Genomic DNA, 18,914 nt, shown 5'->3' on the forward strand with positions numbered 1-18,914 from the left:
TCGACCATTTCTTGTAACCTGCCTTGCAAAAATATAACAAGTAAAAATTTACAGTCGAGTGTGCTCGACTGTGAGATATCCGCTACCCATTTTGAATAAAAGCAAAATATTGCGGTATTATTTTCAAAATATACCGAAAATACTAAAAATACTAAAAATATACCAAATGGCATTTTTAATAAAGGCAAAATATTGCGGTATTATTTTAAAAATGTACCGAAAATACTAAAAATACTAAAAATATACCAAATGGTATATTTGGTATATCAATATAGCATTCAAAATACACCATAGACGGCACAATATACCAGATTGTCGGCCAATGCACATAAGACGCCTAGTAAGTAGGCGTTTTTGCCCATACATACATTCTCTAATAACTTCCACAGTTTGTATCTGACCGCAATCAAATTTTTAGAAATTATAAATACTATAGTTATTATTGTATACACCAAAATTCGCAGCTGTAGCTTGCAAATTACGCTTGTTACTTGAATTTATTGATTTGCGGGGGCGAAGGTGGGCGTGGCAAAAATTTAAAACAAACTTGATCTGCGTGCAAACATAACAAATGCTGTCGAAAAAAGATTATAGCTCTATCTCTTATAGTCCCTGAGATATAGGTATTCATACGGACAGACGGACAGACAGACAGACACACAGAAGGACATGGCTATATCGTCTCGGTTGTTGATGCTGATCAAGAATATATATACTTTATAGGGTCGGAGATGCCTTCTTCTACCTGTTACATACATTTCCTGTCGGCACAAAGTTATAATACCCTTCTACCCTATGGGTAGTGGGTATAAAATCCGAACAAGAGAGAGAGAGAGAAAAAAGTTTACTTAAAAAACATGTCAAAAATTTGCAAGCGCCTGAAACACTTTGCACTTTAATGGGCAGCAGCAAAAAACTGATGGGAGAATGAGAATCGTTGCCCATTTCTTCTTCACTTTTCACGTTTCGGAGAAATGCATTAAAAATGCAGATACAGCCAACGGAAAAACGGGAAAAAAAAAGGCAGCGCCACAGTCATGTGCAAATTTCAACTTGTCAATTTATGATTATGGCACCTCATGAACCGAAGTAAAATGTAAATTATACGCCACCAACGAAATGAAACTCAAGCGAATAACAAGCAAAATTGCTGTTATGTCTGCCTCCCTCTCTTCGGTGTGTGTGTGTGTGTATTATAGTGTGCGGCTGCCAATTTTAAATTTAGTTTTTATTGTTGTTGCTTGTGGTAGTTGGCAGAATGACTCCTTGCTGCTTGCTGCCTGGAAGGCGAACTTGCTTCCCGTCTGGCTTGTTACATTTAACGCTTTTTAACGCCGAATTGACTACACACACACACACTCACACACACATGTCTAATACACTCAGTTGTTTGGCTGTTATGTAAATGAGAATGAGGAAAAAAGGAAAAAGAATGTTGCTCAATCGACAGCATTGAAATAGTTACTAAGTACGTTACGTATACGACGTGTTGTGCACACTAAAATCACACATGAAGTTCGGCCAAGCCAGAGTCGTCAAGCCTGACTAACAAACTGTCAATTTGGTTGCATGTTTTCCCTCCAATTGTTGTCCCTCCTCCTCCTCCTCCCTCTCCCTTCATGGCACATGTGCAACTCACACACACACACACACACACATGCGTGTGGCAGCACTACGAAATTACTTTTCGTCGAAAAACTTTACGATACACTAAATTATGCTTAGCGTTCGTTGCAGCAGCAGCAGCAGCTGACTTTGATTTTATTTATTATTATTGCTATCAAATTGTATATTGCATTTTTGTTGGCTGCTTTTATTCAATTTAAAGCACAACATTTCATATTTGAAATTTACCCAATGTGCGCATAAAAATATTTAATAAAACCTATGAAATTTCAGATTCAATAAATTCTCTTTTTTTTCTGGCTTTTACTTGCAGTTGCCTTTACTGCATTTAACTACAGTTTTGCTCGTTAAAGTGGGAAATTTAAAAAGCGCTTAAAAGTATGCTACAATTATTTGCAAGCCATAACAGAACGTATAGTGAAGTCTGTTCACAAAAGATTCGCTCAGTTTGTTAGGTATTAGTCTATTGAGAGTGTAACGATTTGCAATTTGTCTATTTATGCAATTTTATAATCGTAACCGTATTATTGCAAAATTCATTCACAATGTGGTAACATTTTGCCGCTGTTTTGCTGTTTTGTGTGTGTTGAATGAGCTAAATTCAAGGCTCAATTTTGCATTGTTGCAGCTTTCAATTTGATAGTATAGTTATCTAAAATTCCATTTCGAAGTGCGCTCACAATCAGCTGAACCTGCGAAACAATGAGTATACGACGTGTATGCCATGGAGTTGTTGCTAGTTGTTGTTTTGTTGGGCGGCGGAAATGTAAATGAATCTGATTGTGAGATTCTACGGGTAAATCGCACACACACACACAGCTTACCTGTATGTGTGTGTGTGAATGTGTGCATGTGTGGGGTATAAAATTTGATTGTGATTGAAAAGTGTAGCCTACTTTCAGGCGGGCGCATATAAAATGCATGTAATCAAGTGAAATGGCAATGTACGACACACAAGGGGCAACGGGCAACGGGAAACGGACAAAGAGTGGAGGCTCATTGCATTGTAACCCCTTTGGTTGCTAGCTGGCCACGCCCACAAGCCACATGGCCTAGCACAATAATTGAAATTTGATTTGATTAGTTTGGATTTTGATTTTGTGCGGGCTGCTGCTGCTTCTGTTGCTGTTGTTGTTGCTGTTGCTGCACTTGATGTTGCACTCGCTGTTTGTTTAGAGGGTGTGCAGCATGTGGCACTAATGTGATAGTATCAAAATGACATATTAATTCCATTTTTGCGTGCTTAATTATGACGCCTTTCGCCAAATCCCTTTATAATTAAGTCGCTTATCAAATGAGCAGTGGCTTTCCCTTTTTTATTCATGTCTGTCGTTTAACAATTATGGGTAAATGGAAATCGGAGATGCGTTCATATAATTGAACTATTTGGTTTTCATAATTGAAATTTTACCCAGACAATTCAATAATAATTACCTCGAGACAAAGCGTGACACAGAGGCAATGTTTCGCTCTGTTTCTCTGTGTCTCTGTGTCCGGCAAACGCCTCCTGTGGCAGAGTCCAGTGGCATGTAAAAAATTTAATTAAGTAACTTATTGTTATTATTTGCATTCTCCTTTGTCTCTCATTCTCACTCTCTCTCTCGCTTTTGCCAACGGCAAGATAATTTGCTGCATATTTCTGTCGCTTTTGTTTTGTACGCCTTTGTCCACGCAATAATTAAATAAATATTTGCGCACTACAAAAACAAGAGCAACAACATGAACAAGTAACAAGCAAATAAAAGCAAAGAAGGCTCAAAGAATGGAAAATAGCATTACATCTATTAAATTGTCAATAGCAGAAAAACGCATTTTTATTTAATATTTGCGAAGCAATGCAGACGCTATTTGCGCATCTTTAATGGCTTGCAAATGGTGGGATGGTGGGATGGTTGAGAAGAATGGCGAATGGTGGAAAAAATGATGGTCACCATATTGATAAACAGTAAATGGAAGATTGCTAAATGATGAAAAATGTGCTGCACTTTCCGCACCTTTCTGTGTGGCCAAGTGGAAAGTCGGAGAAGAGAGAAGAGAAAATAAAATGAAGGAAGCCAACGCACAAATATTGTCGAAGAATTTTCCTTTAATATGAATTACGATTTCTCGCAGCACTGAGAACGGGCAACGAAAGAGGTCAGAAGGTAGAAAGCTTGCTGCAGCCACATAAAATAAGTCAGTGTGAAAAGGAAAAGCGAGAACTGAGAGCTCAAAAGAGGATTGATTGTGGCGAGCAAAAAAGAAATGCAAGCTGAGTAATAAATATATACTCTATGGTAGTTCTTTAAGTTAAGTAGCTTAAGCTCATTATGAAAACTAAAGCAAAGAAATAAATAATAAAGTGACATATTTTTGCCACTGATAGAGAGCATCCAACTTGACCTCTTTCTCTTTCTCGAGAGATAAGCATTCTTCGAAGCTTATGTAAATATGGGACGCTGCCAAGACTGAGGAGTAGAGAATGGTAGAAAGAAAGTTTCAAATGAGTTTTTGGGTTCGTAACCTATTCCAGCTATTCCAATTTCAGTTTTCTTTTGTTTTGCAACAATTTTCACTTTCTCTGGCATCTCGTTTTATGCCAGATATGCAAATTCCTAAGCTACCCACTGCTCTTTCTCAACCCATAGACACTTATCGCATTTCTTCTCCCACTTTATCTCTTTTTGAATTTTTTCTTGTTTTTTGATTCCTCTAGCCAGAAAGATCCCCATAATTGCGCAGAGTTGCCAATTTTTTGTTCATATCTTTCGCTTTTGTTCTTGGCAGCCTCTCTCTGCGGTTGACTTTCGCTGTTTGCTCCTGAGATACTCTAACAAAGAGCATTGCAAAATTATGAAGTCTTGCCTGGAAGGAACTAAAAATCGTATGACATCTATCCAAGATAAAAATGAGTTTTAAACATCCAAAAATATTGTTTTAAATTCATTTTAAAAAGTTGAGCTATACACATATAATTTTTTCAGATTGCCAACAACAAATAACATTTAATTTTATTGTAGTTTGCTAATTCTTGACATATCTATAATACAATTGAAGCAATCTGAAATACTGTAACAAAGAGCATTGCAAAATTATGAAGTCTTGCCTTGAAGGAACTAAGAATTTCATGACATCTATCTCAGATAAAAATGAACTTTAAACTTCCAAAAATATTGTATAAAATTAATTTTAAGAATTCGAGCTTTACATTTATTGTTTTTTCGAGATTACCAACAGCATATAAGACTTATTATTATTGAAGTTCGCAACTTCTTCACATACCTCAAATGCAATTAAAGCAATCTTAATCTGCTGAAATACTCTATGAAGTCTTGCCTTGATATAACTGAAATATACATAGAATTTCGTGACATATATCTAAGATAAAAATTAACTTTAAAATTCCAAAAATATTGTATTGAATTAATTTTAAAAAATTGAACTATACTCATATAATTTCTTCAGATTGCCAAAAACAAATAACATTTATATTTATTGTTGTTCCTTACTTCTACAAATACTTAAAATGTAATTGAAGCAATCTTAATCTGCTGAGAGCAAAGAGCACTGTTAAATTATGAAGTCTTGCCTGGAAGGAACAAAAAAATATACAGAGAATTTCGTGACATATATCTAAGATAAAAATGAACTTAGAAATCCTTAAAATTTGTTATTCAATTCATTTTATAAAATTACATTTTAAAGATATTATTTCTTTAGATTGCTATAGGAAAATAACACTTACTTTTATTGTTGTTGCTTACTTCTTCACATACCTAAAATGCCATTGAAGCAATTTTAATCAGCTGAAATACTCTATAAAAGAGTATAGAAAATTTATGAAGTCTTGCCTTAAAAGAACTAAAATATACAAAGAATTCCGTGACATATATCAAAAAAAAAAAAATAAATATATAAATTTTTAAAATTTTCTATTCAATTCATTTTATAAAATCACATTTTAGATTGCAAGCAGAAAATAACACTTAGTTTTATTGTAGTTCGCTACTTCTTTTTATATATCAGTAGAAACGCACTTGAAGCAATCTTAAAGATGGAAGTTTTGGCAGAAATTTGTGCTTGCAGAAAATAACATTTATTGTCATTGAACAGTTATTATCTATTGATCTATTTGTTGTGCTGACTTTCGCTTAAGCTAAAGTCGCCAATGCTTTCTTGGCTTTTTTCTTCTTCATGGACAACAACATAATAAATTTCTCTCTCGTTTTTGCTCTATTTTCTGTTGACTATTGTTGTTGCTGTACTTATTGTAGTTGGTGTTGTTGTTGTTGGTGTTGTTGTTGTTGTTCGTTGTATTGCGGAAAACACTTTCAAAGGGCAACCTGCAGCTGCCGTTTGTTGTAGTTATTATTGTTGTTGTTACTGCTGCTGTGGTATTAAGCGCAAAAGTTTACTGAACGCAGAAAAAAAAAATGAAGAAAATATTACACTCACACACACATGCACATTTAAGTAAGGACACACATGCATGTGTGTGTGTGTGTGAGTGTGTGTGTGACTTGTACTATTTACGCCGCCTTCGCTGTCGACTCCTTTGGCGCTTTATGGCGGTGGCAGCGACGACAGCAACGACGACCGTTTGCAGCGTGTCCTTACACACACTTTAAATTATTTATTTTTACACTTTGCTGTAACACATTTTAAGCCTTGTGCGTGTCTGTCTCTCTGTGTGTGCGTATGTGCGTTGTTGTTTAATACACTTGGCAGGCAAGGCAAGGCGCTGTTCTCGGTTCTTCGGTCTCGGTCTCGGCTTCGGCCTACGCCAGCAGCAACAACAGCAAAAGCAAAAGCAGAACAAGAACAAGAAGAAACAGAGCTGAGACCGCTCTTTATATTTGCACATGTTTGCCCTCTCTCTCTCTTTCCTTCTCTGACCTCCCCTTGAATCTCCTATCTCTTTCGCTGACTGGCTTTTCTTTTCAGAACTTGTAAATTATTTGCCTTTTGCCTTATTCCTTACACATACGCGCACAAATTGTCTTGAGTTTATGTGTTAAACTTTACATCTCATGTTTGGCCGTGGAAGGACTTCTGCCTGCCCTTCCTCCCCTTCTCCTTCCCCCGCTTGTGTGTGTGTCCTGTGTTGGCCATTGTAGTATGCGGCCATGTGGGCGTCATTGTGGCTGTGGCCTGAACGCGCGCCTGCATGGCATGTAAATGATATCGTTCCTTCTGGCCACGTCCACATCCACATCGACGTCGTAGTCGACGTCTACAGAGCCACATCTATATTCGCATCCTCAGCCACATCTATAGCCACATGTCGTCTTTGTCGTCCTTGCTCACGTCAGCAGCGGCGACGTCGCCTTTATTGCTCGCTTTTGTTGAAGCTGCCTGCCAGCCGCCGTTAAACAAATGAACAACATAAATAATTGCAAAAGCACACACACTGACACACACACACACACACACACATATATAATCGCACACGTATGCAAAGTGGGGTAAATCGCAGCGTTTGCTGCATACTTAAAGGCGCTGCACGCGCCAGCAAATCTGTTGAGCTTGAGCTTTGGCTGCCTCCATTTCGAAGCAAGATTAATGAGCAATGGACTGAAAGCTATTCAAAGTCAAAGAGAAAGACAGAGACAGAGAGAGAGAGAGAGAGAGAGAGCTGGCAATGCAAAATTCCCCAGCTGTGCTCTAGTAAAGAGAGAATGAGAATGAGAACAAGAGCTAATTACTTATTTGCTGCAATCCATAAAGCTAACGCCCTTCTCGTTCGTATATTCGCCACTCGAATCACTCAACTAATTGCCGCAACACGTTCAACAGGCACTAAGCCGCCTCAACAATCTACTCATCCACCTATAGGAATTGCTGTTGCTGTTGCTACTAACAAACAATTGTTGTTGTGTTGTGTTAATTGTTGTTGCAGCTGTCGCAGCTCTGATAACAGGGCTGCACGCCAGGCCCATTTGTGTTGCGGCTGTCTAATTGTATGTTCAGTGCTCTCTCTGTCTCTCCCCTATCGCTACTCCATATACAAATGCGATTACATTAAGTATCTTGTCTGTTTGCTCTCACTCTCACTTTAGCAGCCACAAACTAAACTCCCAAATTCGAGTCGAATAGCGGAAAACTAAGTAAGAGACTCGGTGGCCACTTCAAAAAGCACTCAGCACCTCCAAAAAACACACTCCAAACGCTCAACACTCAAGCTTTGGGTATTCAAATTTTATTTGCTTAGCTGAAAAAGCCGAAAGCTGTCGCCTCTTTGGCATCGCTTCTCATTCTCATTCTCATTTCCATTCGCATTCGCATTCGCATTCGCATTTCCATTGCCAATGCCATTGCCATTGCTTTGTGCTTAGCGCTCCTTTTTTTTCCCTGCACTTTACGCTCTACAACTGCTATGTAAATTTTTGAGCACAAATGGAAAACCTCACTAAAGTGTTTTTTATAACATTGACCTTGGCTTGCTCATAAAAAAAAGGGGGAGTGGCGGCTTGCTTTCAAGCTTGTCACAACAACAACTGCCCGCATCCCGCTTGTGGTTGGAGCCAATATTAAATATATCGAATTATTTTTAGAACCTGTATGCGATTACATTGCTGCTTGATCAGCTGCGTGACAACTTTAATGAATGCCTTATTACAGCTAAATAAATGGAAATTAATATAAAAGTTATTCTAACGAATAGCTTGGGGATTTACTTGCATTTGCAATGGAATTTCACATAATTTGCATTGCATTTCAGTATTTTAGTTCTTCATATTATCAGTTTCATCTCACAAATTATGCTATTTATTTATTTATTTAGGGCATTACCAGTTCTTGGACGCAATTAAAAGTTGCTTTCGAATTTTTATTCATTCATGTTTTGTTGCAGTTTTGTTTTGCTTCTCAACTTTCGTCGCGTTTCCAATATCAATAACAACAGCTTTGCTATAGCAGGTTTATATACCCTGTAGGTGATCTACAATGTAGGTATATTAAATTGAATTCTTGTGAAGTAATTTGTGAAATAGAGAAAATTTACAGAAAATTAAATTAATCAACATACTTTTGTAAATTAATATACATTTTTGTAGTTTGTTTTCTTGCACTTAATATAAAGTGGTGTCTGAATATAACATAGTAAACTAATTATTGCAAAGTCTATTCACAGTATTAACGTTGATTACTGCGTAAATATTAACGTTATAGCAGAAAAACTAGTTTTATAAAGTCAAAATATAGATTTCTCAAAGAAATTCAAAAATATACGTTTTCAGGTACTTTTATTAAAGGAAATTGACGTATACATGCTATTGAAGTAATTGGAAAATATACGATTGCTCACTGCGTTATAAAATTATCGTTGAACATTTAATAATATAGTTATTAATGAGTGCTTTTAAATTGATTCACTAATATTAACCTTAATTCATTATATTTTATTGTTTGGTATTTTTTATTATGTAATCCTCATTTTTTTGTATAGACGTTTGTTTTAATTTATTTTTACTATCCATGTGTTATTAAGCCACTTATTAAGCTCTAATAAATAAATCAGAAAAAAAGATTTTTTTTCATGTTTTAGTATATTAACATTATCAACATACATATATCAATAAAGGGTATCGCGCAGTCGACCCATTTTGCCTAATACGCTTTTACATGTTTTATTGTGTTTGGGGTTTGCCCTGGCTTCGCGTTCGCCTTCGCCTTAAAGCCAGCCACGTTGTTATCCGCCAGCTCTTGCTCTTCGCCTCTCTGCTTATCGCTCTCTCCGCTGTTCCGCTCTTTCGTTCTCTCTCTCAGCTGATTTTGCTCTCTCAGCTAACGCGGTTGATCTGCTGCTGTTGACGCTGCTGCTGTGCTGCGACTGAAAAGCTTCAGGCAGAGGCAGTGCGATCGTGAACTTGTCTCTCGTCAGTTCAGTTGTTCACGTGTGTCGTGCATCTCTCTACGATTATTCGTAGTCGCAGTGTTTATAACACTAATTACGCGTTGTTGGTGCTTATTCTTGTTAGTTTGGCTTGGCTTTGTGAATGTGTGCACGACGATATCTTGGCAAAACAACGCAAATTACCAACAGTTTTATGTTCGTTGCTATCGGCGCAGAGCATGTATGGTCTATAGTACTTCACAGCCATTTCGGGGCCTGAAAAGTGTTATAAACTATAATTAAATACGTGCGTGCGTGTGCGGTGACTCGGCAATCAACGCAACTCATTTAAATCAATACGAACACAATTGCCGCATTTTTGTTTATCGCCATCGCCATCTCCGACATCGTTGCTGTTGTTGTTGGTTCTTTAAAACATAAATTAATATAAATCCAGGCAAGGTTCGTTTTTATTATATTTCGATAGCATTAATCTTCTTTTTCGCGTCTGCCTCTGCTGCTTCTTCTTGTACCATTTGCTCTGCACATTCGCCGTCTCGCTGTCTCGCTCTCGCTGCCTGTCAAGGTACATTGCCCAAGACATGAAGAATAACAACAACAAAGTACATGACATGATAAAGCAATAAGTGAAAATTGCAACAAGTTTGCGCCGTTTGCGAACGAACGATGCTGTTCGACACTGAAAAACAATTGGATTTAAAATTAATTTCCAACAAAATAAAATCGAAATGCAACTGCAACTGCAACTGCAACTGGAACTGAAACTGTGACAGGCAAACAGACAGAAACAGAATCAGAAACAGAAAAAGAAGAAGAAGCAGAAGCAACAACCTCAACTCAATTAAAACGTTCAATGAACGGCGAAAGCAAAGCCAAGTTTACAAAAAAACACGTTGCAACTGAAAACAATAACAACGAAATACAATCGAAAAAAAAATAACAACAACAATGCTTACCTCTCTATAAACATTTACACTACCTTTTTCCGGCCTCACAATTTATTTATTGTGATTATTTTGTTATTTATTAACCACTGTTGTTATTGTTGTTGCCGCTGATGACGGCGTTCATTCATATAAGTTACCCTGTACTCCAAAAAACATTTGTTTAAAAAGAGTTGATTAACAAAAATATAGATTGTTAGAGAATGTGAGATAAGAAGTCTTTAATAATGACAGTCACTTAATATTTATTAATAAATACTACAAATATATTTCGTTAGAGTTGATTAACAATATAGATTGGGAATAAAGATGAGATAAAGGTACTTTAAATATGAAAGTCACTTAATGCTAATAATTAAAAACTACGAATCGTGACTTATCTTCTTATTCAAAAAACCATCTCCTGTAGTTAAAAAAAATATAAGTACTTTAAAAATTAAACTTAAAAATGTATAACTAGAAAAACATTTGTTTTAAATGACGTTGATTGAGAATAAAGATTCCTTAAAATAGTAAGATACATATACTTTAAAATACGAATACTTTTACTTAATATTAATAATTGAAAGCTAAAATAACATTTGCTGATTATTAGTATTGATTATTAGTATTGATTGTTAGAGACGATGAGATAATAATACCTTAAATATGAAAGTCACTTAATACTAGTAATTAAAAACTACGAATCGTGACTTATGTATCTTCTTATTCCAAAAACCATCTCCTGTAGTTAAAAAAAATATAAGTACTTTAAAAATTAAACTTAATAATTAAAAACCATTTGTTTTTATAACGTAGATTAGCAATAAAGATTCTTAAAAATAATGAGATACAAATACTTTAAAAATTACATTTTCGTACTATTAATAATTGAAAGCTAAAATAACATTTGCTTATATATAGTTGATTATCAGTTTTGATTGTTAGAGACGATGAGATAATAATACCTTAAATATGAAAGTCACTTAATACCAGTAATTAAAAACTACGATTCGTGACTTATCTTTCTACTTGAAAAAACATTTGTTTAAATTTGTTTAAATATAGTTCAACAATATAGATTCATAGTTAAGATGAGATAGTAACACTTTAAAAATGAAAGTCACTTGATATCTATAAATAAAATTTAAAAATCATACCTTATCTTCTTATCAACTACTTCTAAACATAGTCACTGAGTATCTTGCAGTCAATCAGTCTAGGTTTTACTATTTTTAGCTGTATTCGTTAAACATTTTTTATTGCGACTTTTGCTGCATTTATTGTTACCAGCAAATTTGCTGTTTATGATTTTTATAGCACTTCCACGCGACTAAACAAACTCCATAAAATGTATACATAAATCTATTATGAAGCAATAGCCAGTTGCCAATACATTCAATTTTCCCCCTTTTTCATTTTCCATTATCCATTTTTTACTTCACTTTATTAAATGCGTGTCCGAGTTTTTTATGTCCAAAGAAAGTGAATGAAACTGCATTTTCATGTTATAAATTGTGCATAAATACAAAATCAATTGAACATTTTATTATGCACACACAAATTAAAATGTTTCCGAAACCAAGAAAATCAATTTCATGCTTTCATCGAAGCACATTTTGTTCTTTCAACTTTAAACTGTTGCATAATATGGTATTTTTGTTCACTTTGGCTTTTTATCTCGACAGTCTAAACTTACCAGACGTTTAACTAATCAGACAAGGGTCGCAATAAATGCGCCTAATCTATGTTTAATCGTTTGTTATATAAAAGAAAACTTGTCATTTGGCGAGTGATTAGAACTGTTTAGGAAAAGTGGTTACACACATAAAACACATCTCGGAAATTTCCATTGAAATACTTTTCCACTTGTCACGCAATTTGAGACACATCACAGCAAGGTTCCCCTGTCAATCAAGCTCATTTCCCCATTCAAACTTGAAACAAACAAGCGAAGGAGAGGGAGAGAGGTAACATTAACATTAACCTGCTTTCTAATTTATAGCTAACCATCATATTTCTTCTTGCCTGGATCAAAACTTTAAACCACAGAGTGTAACTGAACCCCAGGCTAGAGACGCACGAATCCCCTTGGCGTCAACCGCTAAAAGTCAAATTAAATATCTATTTTTGGGCCACATGTACAAAAATGTAGCAAGTAGGTTGGCGGGAGGGGGAGGGAAGGTGCTGAGGGGGTTGAAGCTGCTTTTGTTAATTATCCCCATGAATTTGATAGTTTTCATCAAAAGGTAGCGAGACAGGGAGAGAGCGAACTGCTTCTGTTGATGAAAATTCAAATGAACATGAATATGCAAATGTGTAAAACTGGAAATGTGGAAATGTGCAAATTTATGTGAGTCACTGTTTGCTGGTGTGTGTGTGTGTGTGTGTGTTGTTGTTTGCATTTCAGTCGAAATGCCGCAAATTAGTAATGTTGCCGTAGTCGTATCAGCTTTTTGGGACCTTTGCCTATTAATTTGTGATGCCGATGCTCGGGTTTTGCAGTCTATAGACACCAATTAGCACTGAAATTTGAAGTGGAAAATGGCAATGCGAAAATGTGAATGAGAATATGAAGAAACAAATACATAGAAACATAACTCGTATTGCGATTGCCATTGCTATTTGCTATTTATACCCGCTACTCATAGGGTAGAAGGGTATTATAACTTTGTGCCGGCAGGAAATGTATGTAACAGGTAGAAGGAGGCATCTTCGATATAGCCATGTCCGTCTGTCCGTCTGTGCGTCCGTCCGTATGAAACACTGGATCTCAGAGACTATAAGAGATAGAGCTATAATTTTTTTTCGACAGCATTTGTTATGTTTGCACGCAGATCAAGTTTTTTTTCAAGTTTTTGCCACGCCCACTTCCGCCCCCGCAAATCAAGAAAATCGAATAACAAGCCTAATTTATTTGCATGTTATATGTATATACAATAATTACTGTAGTCTTTATGATTCCTAAAAATTTGGTTACGATCAGATAAAAATTGTGGAAGTTATTAAAGAAATACTTTTGTATGGGCAAAAACGCCTACTTACTAGGGGTCTTAGTTGCTTTGGCCGACAATTTGGTATATTCAGCCGTCCATGGTATATTTTGAACGGTGTACTATATCGATACATTCCATTTGGTATATTTTTAGTATTTTTTTTAGTATTTTCGGTATATTTTGAAAATGATACCGCAATATTTTGCCTTTATTAAAAATGGGTAGCGGGTATCTCTCAGCCGAGCACACTCGACTGTAACTTTCTTACTTGTTACTATTGCAAATGGAGTGAGCGCGAATTGAATCTGTGTGGCTTATGTGGCGTATGAAATTATTGCGAATGCAACGCACATGCGAGTACATAGAAATAGAAATAGAGATAGAGATGGTGACAGGAGAGTGAGGGCGGGGGGAGTAAGGAGAGCAGTCACAGAGCAGCGTTTGAGGTGTGCCACCACCCAGGGGACCACATGCAAACATTACTGTCACACTGAGTGACGTTCGCTCTAACGCTCTCTGGGGGGCTGGGGGGTGGTAAAAAGGGAATATGAATCGTAGCAACTTGGCAACTCTGGCTGTGGCACTGACTACTGTTCGTTCGTTGGTGCTGGCTAATGATGCGCATGATGTGCCCCATTGTCATCGTCATCATCTTGTCGGCTTGTGCTTGTGGCAGCGCCAACAACGTCAACTTCATCTTCATCACGAACAGCAACAGCCAAAGCAGCAGCAGCAACGCAAGCCACAGCAGCATTGACTTGTCGACTTTGTTGCACATGCAACATGGCAACTTGGACGGCCTCCAACTGTGCCACGCTCCACACACACACACACACACAGCTCTACTGTGCTGCACTGCATGAAATTAATATTAATCGCAGCAATGCATTTAAGCCGCATTTAGCCGATTTGCCAGCTTTATCCTGCCGCTTTTTCATTACACGGCCTTTTGTGTGTGCGCGTTTTGTTTATTGTTTGATTTTTATTTATTGTTTTGCGGTCGCGCGGTTATTAAAATGCCGCTGGCAATTTGTAATCATTAGGCGGTCGGGGGTGGGCACAACAGGCCTGACAGCCTCGACTCAGCTCGCTTTGTTGTTGCTGCCTCTCTTTGGATCGGCATTTTAACGTCACTCGCGCTTTTGCTTTGCATACTTTGAGGCGCACACAAAAAGCGACAAAGTTCGACAAAGTTATGCTAACTGGAAAGTCAGTGAGGAACTTTTGCCATAGCACTGGATGACTTACAAGTCGAAATTACTGTAATTCTGCCAACATTTGTGACAAATAACTAGCTTTTTTATGTCCCCCCCGCTCACTTTGCTCCCCTTGCCATTTCAGACACTCACAGCAAGGTGGAAAATCAGAGAATTCTCTGACATTTAAGCCAACTAATATCCATGCAGTTATGCAAATCGCAGCAAAGACAGACAGAAGAGAACCGACTGCCATTTTCACGTTCAGCTCGACTCGACTCGACTTGGCTTGGTTTTGTTGCCACAGCAACGTCATCATCATTGTCATTGTCATCGTAGTTGTTAGTGTTGTTGTCGTGGCAAAATTTAAGTGGCCACTTGACTAAATTAATATGACACTGCTGCAAGTGCCCTGCACTTGTCCCCCTTCTCTCTCTCCTCTCTCTCATTTCGTGATCTGCCTGCTGGCCAGGTCCGGGTTCGTGTCTATCTACTCCTCTCTGCTCTCTGGTCTCTCTCTGTAACATCTTTTGGCCAAGAATATGAATAATTATGTCGTCAAACTGACAGTTGATTTGCATGCTCAACCCAAGCTGCCACTTGCCAAAGACTTTTCAAATACTGTCAATAGGCAAAGAGTGCCACATTTTTGATGCATAAATTTTACGTAAATTGCAACAAAAGTGTCAATCGATGGAAGTCTTCTTTCCACTCAGAGCCAGATACTTCACCCAAGTGCAGTAAGTAATACTCACTCAGCATATTCGATGTCGAGTGGATGGAGGGGAGCAATTTGTTCGATTGCCAAATGTAATTAAAGTTGATTCGCATACATAATTCGAGAGCCTTTCAATTGCTCGATGAATATTTTGATAATACTTTGAGTGATTGTCGTCTTAAACTGTCACACCCTTTGCCACAATAATTGTCTATTATTATCCGAAACAAAGGCAACGTAATTGCATCGCATGAATTCAGCCTACTTTAAAGATGTAGAAGAAAGTATTGGGGGAGGAGAAAATGATTGAAATCCTTTAAGTGACATTTCGCATTTGTCAATTAAAAGTTGATGGCGAAATGAAAACACGTTAGAATAATCATTTTTAATGAACTTTTCGAATAAAAGCAATGTGTGTGTGTGATGAGTGTGAGTTGGCATAATTTCATTTTATGAAAGTCATTCGCAATCTTTGGGAATCATAGCAAAAGGCAACAACAACAACGACATTTTATTTCCCCAGTTTCCCAGTGGCTAACAGTTAACGCTCACTCAGTTGCCTCAGAAGCTGTGATGTGCTGTGATGTTGTGCTGTTGTGAATGCTGTGATGGCAGCAGGCCCATAAGCGAGCATGTCACTACTAAAAATCCCAACTGTTTGCAGGTTGTCTTCCTTCCTTCTCCCCCCTTTCTGCGTGTGTGTTTCTCTCGGTTTTTTTTCTGTTCTCTCTTTTTTTCGGTTTTTATTATTTCTGTGCTCGTTTTTGCTGCAGCACATGTCACACTTGGCTCGCAGTTTGTGGCCAGGCCAGGGCTATGAAAATAACCATAAGGCAATTGCCCAGGCGGTTTGCAGCCTCAGTGTCAGCAGCGCAGCCTCCACCGTCACCGCCACGCCCCCCTCCTCCGCCCCTTGGGTGGTCCCCAGACTCCGCCACGCTCAGTGTTTGTGGCACTCATAAGCCTTGAATGCTAAATGTCAAAGTTACTCCTTGGCGTAACATTCGACACATTGGGGCGTTGAGGTGTGCCTACGTGTGTGTGTATGTGTGTGTCAGGCTGACTGCCCCCCTACCTCTTAGCCCCTTCCTCCCTCCTTCTTAGTGCCATTTACCTCATCAGCTGCCTGCTGCCTGCCTGCCTGCCTGCCTGGTTGCCTTTGGATTACATTACACTAAGTTCTGTGCAAACACAGTTGGCGCAGTTCATTAACATGTTACATGGACATGGAGAGCTACAGCTCCAGAGTGTGGCAGTTGGGGAAGATGAAGCACGAAGCTGGAGCGGGAGACTGAGACGAGTTTAGTTCAGAGCGACTTCGCTCTACTTTAGACGAGACGAGACTCTTTGGGTTTGTTTGTTTGTACAAATGTATGCGTAAGCACAATATGCATGCATGTAAATCTCTCTCTACATCTGAGTGTGTGTGTGTGCTTTATGCCTTTTTGTACACATGAAATGCCCTCTGCCACATGCCACCGCCACCGCTTCACGCTGATGCGGAAGTGTTGCCCGGGCGCCCACTTCAAACAACTAGAGCGACTCAAAGCTCAAAACTTCAGATATGGCTAGAGCATATGAATATGAAAATGAATGTGAATGTGAATATGAATACTTAGATGCCACACACACACACCCGCTACGAGTGTGTATTGTAAGTGTATGAGTCGTGGTTGTGTTTTGGCCTAAGCTGCGCATTAAATGTAAAATATAAATAATTAACAGCTCGTTCTAAAGACCGAGACACTGCGACTGAAACGAGGCTGAGACTGATGCTAGATGTTGGATGCTGAATGCTGAACAAAAGCTCTGTCTGCGGTTTACAGCTCTCGTTACAATTGGCGCCCAACGTGGGGCAGTATTTTCTAATTAGGCGCGCCTTAAGTGCAGTCGTGTGGCTAATCAAAGGGGGCATTGGCATGCTATGTGTGTAAGAGTGTGGAAAGGGCACGTAACCGATCTGCACAATACTCCAGTTAATTTACAGTTTTAATGCGTTTTCGACTTGTGGCCAGTGCAAAGTTTTTAGCCCAAAACAAGCAGCGCACAGAACAACTAACAACAAACAAGCGAACTAACAACAAGCAAAGCATAGAGACAATTGGAATGGACACAGAGAGAGAGTGAGACAGACGAACATTGGCAACAAGCAGAAGCAGAGGCAGAGGCAGAGGCTAATTCATTTGTTGGCTTCCGTGCACAAAACCAGCAGCCGTTGCATACTTTGCGGCGCAAACAAAACCAAGGCACCAGAGGCTGCCACAGGCCACAATCGCAGTCACAGTAGCACTACCAAGCATCCATGCTCTCTCTCTTGCTCTCTTTGCATCGTTGTGGCTTCTGCACGTCAATGAGTCCCATAACAGAAACCCCAAAAACTGCATATACTCCTCGTATATATAGTGTAGTATAGTACTACATATAGTAGTCGTAGTCGTATTCGTGCCCATTCCCTGGCGAGCTCTACTCGGACTATTTGGCCTGGTTGAGCCTGGTCACGGAGGCAGAGGCAGAGACAGGGCCGTAAAACTCAGAGCAATTCGTTTTAATGAATCCATCCACATGCAGACAGAGAGAGAGAGAGAGAGGCCGCAGCCAGGCAGCGAGGCAGCTCGTCAGAGCAACTGATTGTATCAACTTCCTAAGTGGATTTTGCAGTCCAACTGGCATTACGCCTCTTGGCCGCAGGTAATTTCGTATGAATGAAAAGCAAGAGTCTGCACGGGCCATATCACAAGCAATCCCTCTCGCTCTCTCTCTCTCTCTCTTTCTCGTTCCGTCTCATTTTTATGCTATTGCCTATGCATATGAGTAGCTCACGACTCTGATTCTGATTCTCTGACGTTTCATGTATTCAGGTTATATTTCCTTTCTTTTTTTTTTTTTGCTGGTCGCGACCTGACGTTGTTCTTTCAATAAACATTCATTCACACTGTCAGTTGTGCAGCGGGCGAACGCCCACACAATTCTCCAGTTGAAGCTTTTCAACTCTTTTCTCTCTCTCTCTCTCTCTTTCATCTCCCATTGTTGAATCTCCCACCAACGACGACGACGATTCCCTTATGGTCTTCGCCCTTGCATTCTGTTATGATTTTTGTTTGGCTGCCCAAAAGTTTTGCGGGAGCAACTTTTTCCTCCTTTCTTCACACTCACTCGTTGCGGCTTTTCACACTCATGAATTTTTAAGCGGCATTTTGCAGTTTTCAGTTTTCAGTCACTAACACTCAGTTCCGGACAAAGTCTTGCGACGTTTTGCAATTCTCCGTTTTCAGCAAGTCGAAATAGTTTTTTATGCAATTTTTATGATTGGATTTGGGAGTTGCACTTTTTCCAAAAGCATAGCCAAGTGGCATAAGAAAGCGGATTCTGGCTGCATTCGAAATGAGCAGTGTTGAGTTCTAGCTTGACATTATAAGAATATCAGACATTGTCTGTCTAATTTTCGGGGCAATATTCCCCTTAACAAAAGGAAAAAAAAAAAAACGAAAATTGCATAACACTCACGTAAGTGGGAATTGAATTTGATCAGGGGAAATTTGTTATGTGATATTTGCCATCAAAACATGAAATATTCATATTTGCTGACATGATTTGCAGGGTACTCGTTGTATTTATGAGCAG

At 38.4% G+C, this 18,914-nt stretch overlaps 1 protein-coding gene across 1 annotated transcript in view; it reads left to right on the top strand.

The window, feature by feature from the left end:
• LOC132788503 (glucose transporter type 1) overlaps positions 1 to 18,914 on the top strand; it is a 92,778-nt gene that overhangs the window by 41,545 nt on the left and 32,319 nt on the right. The gene's annotated exons all lie outside the window — the stretch shown is intronic.

Source organism: Drosophila nasuta, chromosome 3, assembly GCF_023558535.2.
Source record: "Drosophila nasuta strain 15112-1781.00 chromosome 3, ASM2355853v1, whole genome shotgun sequence".
NCBI lineage: Eukaryota > Metazoa > Arthropoda > Insecta > Diptera > Drosophilidae > Drosophila > Drosophila nasuta.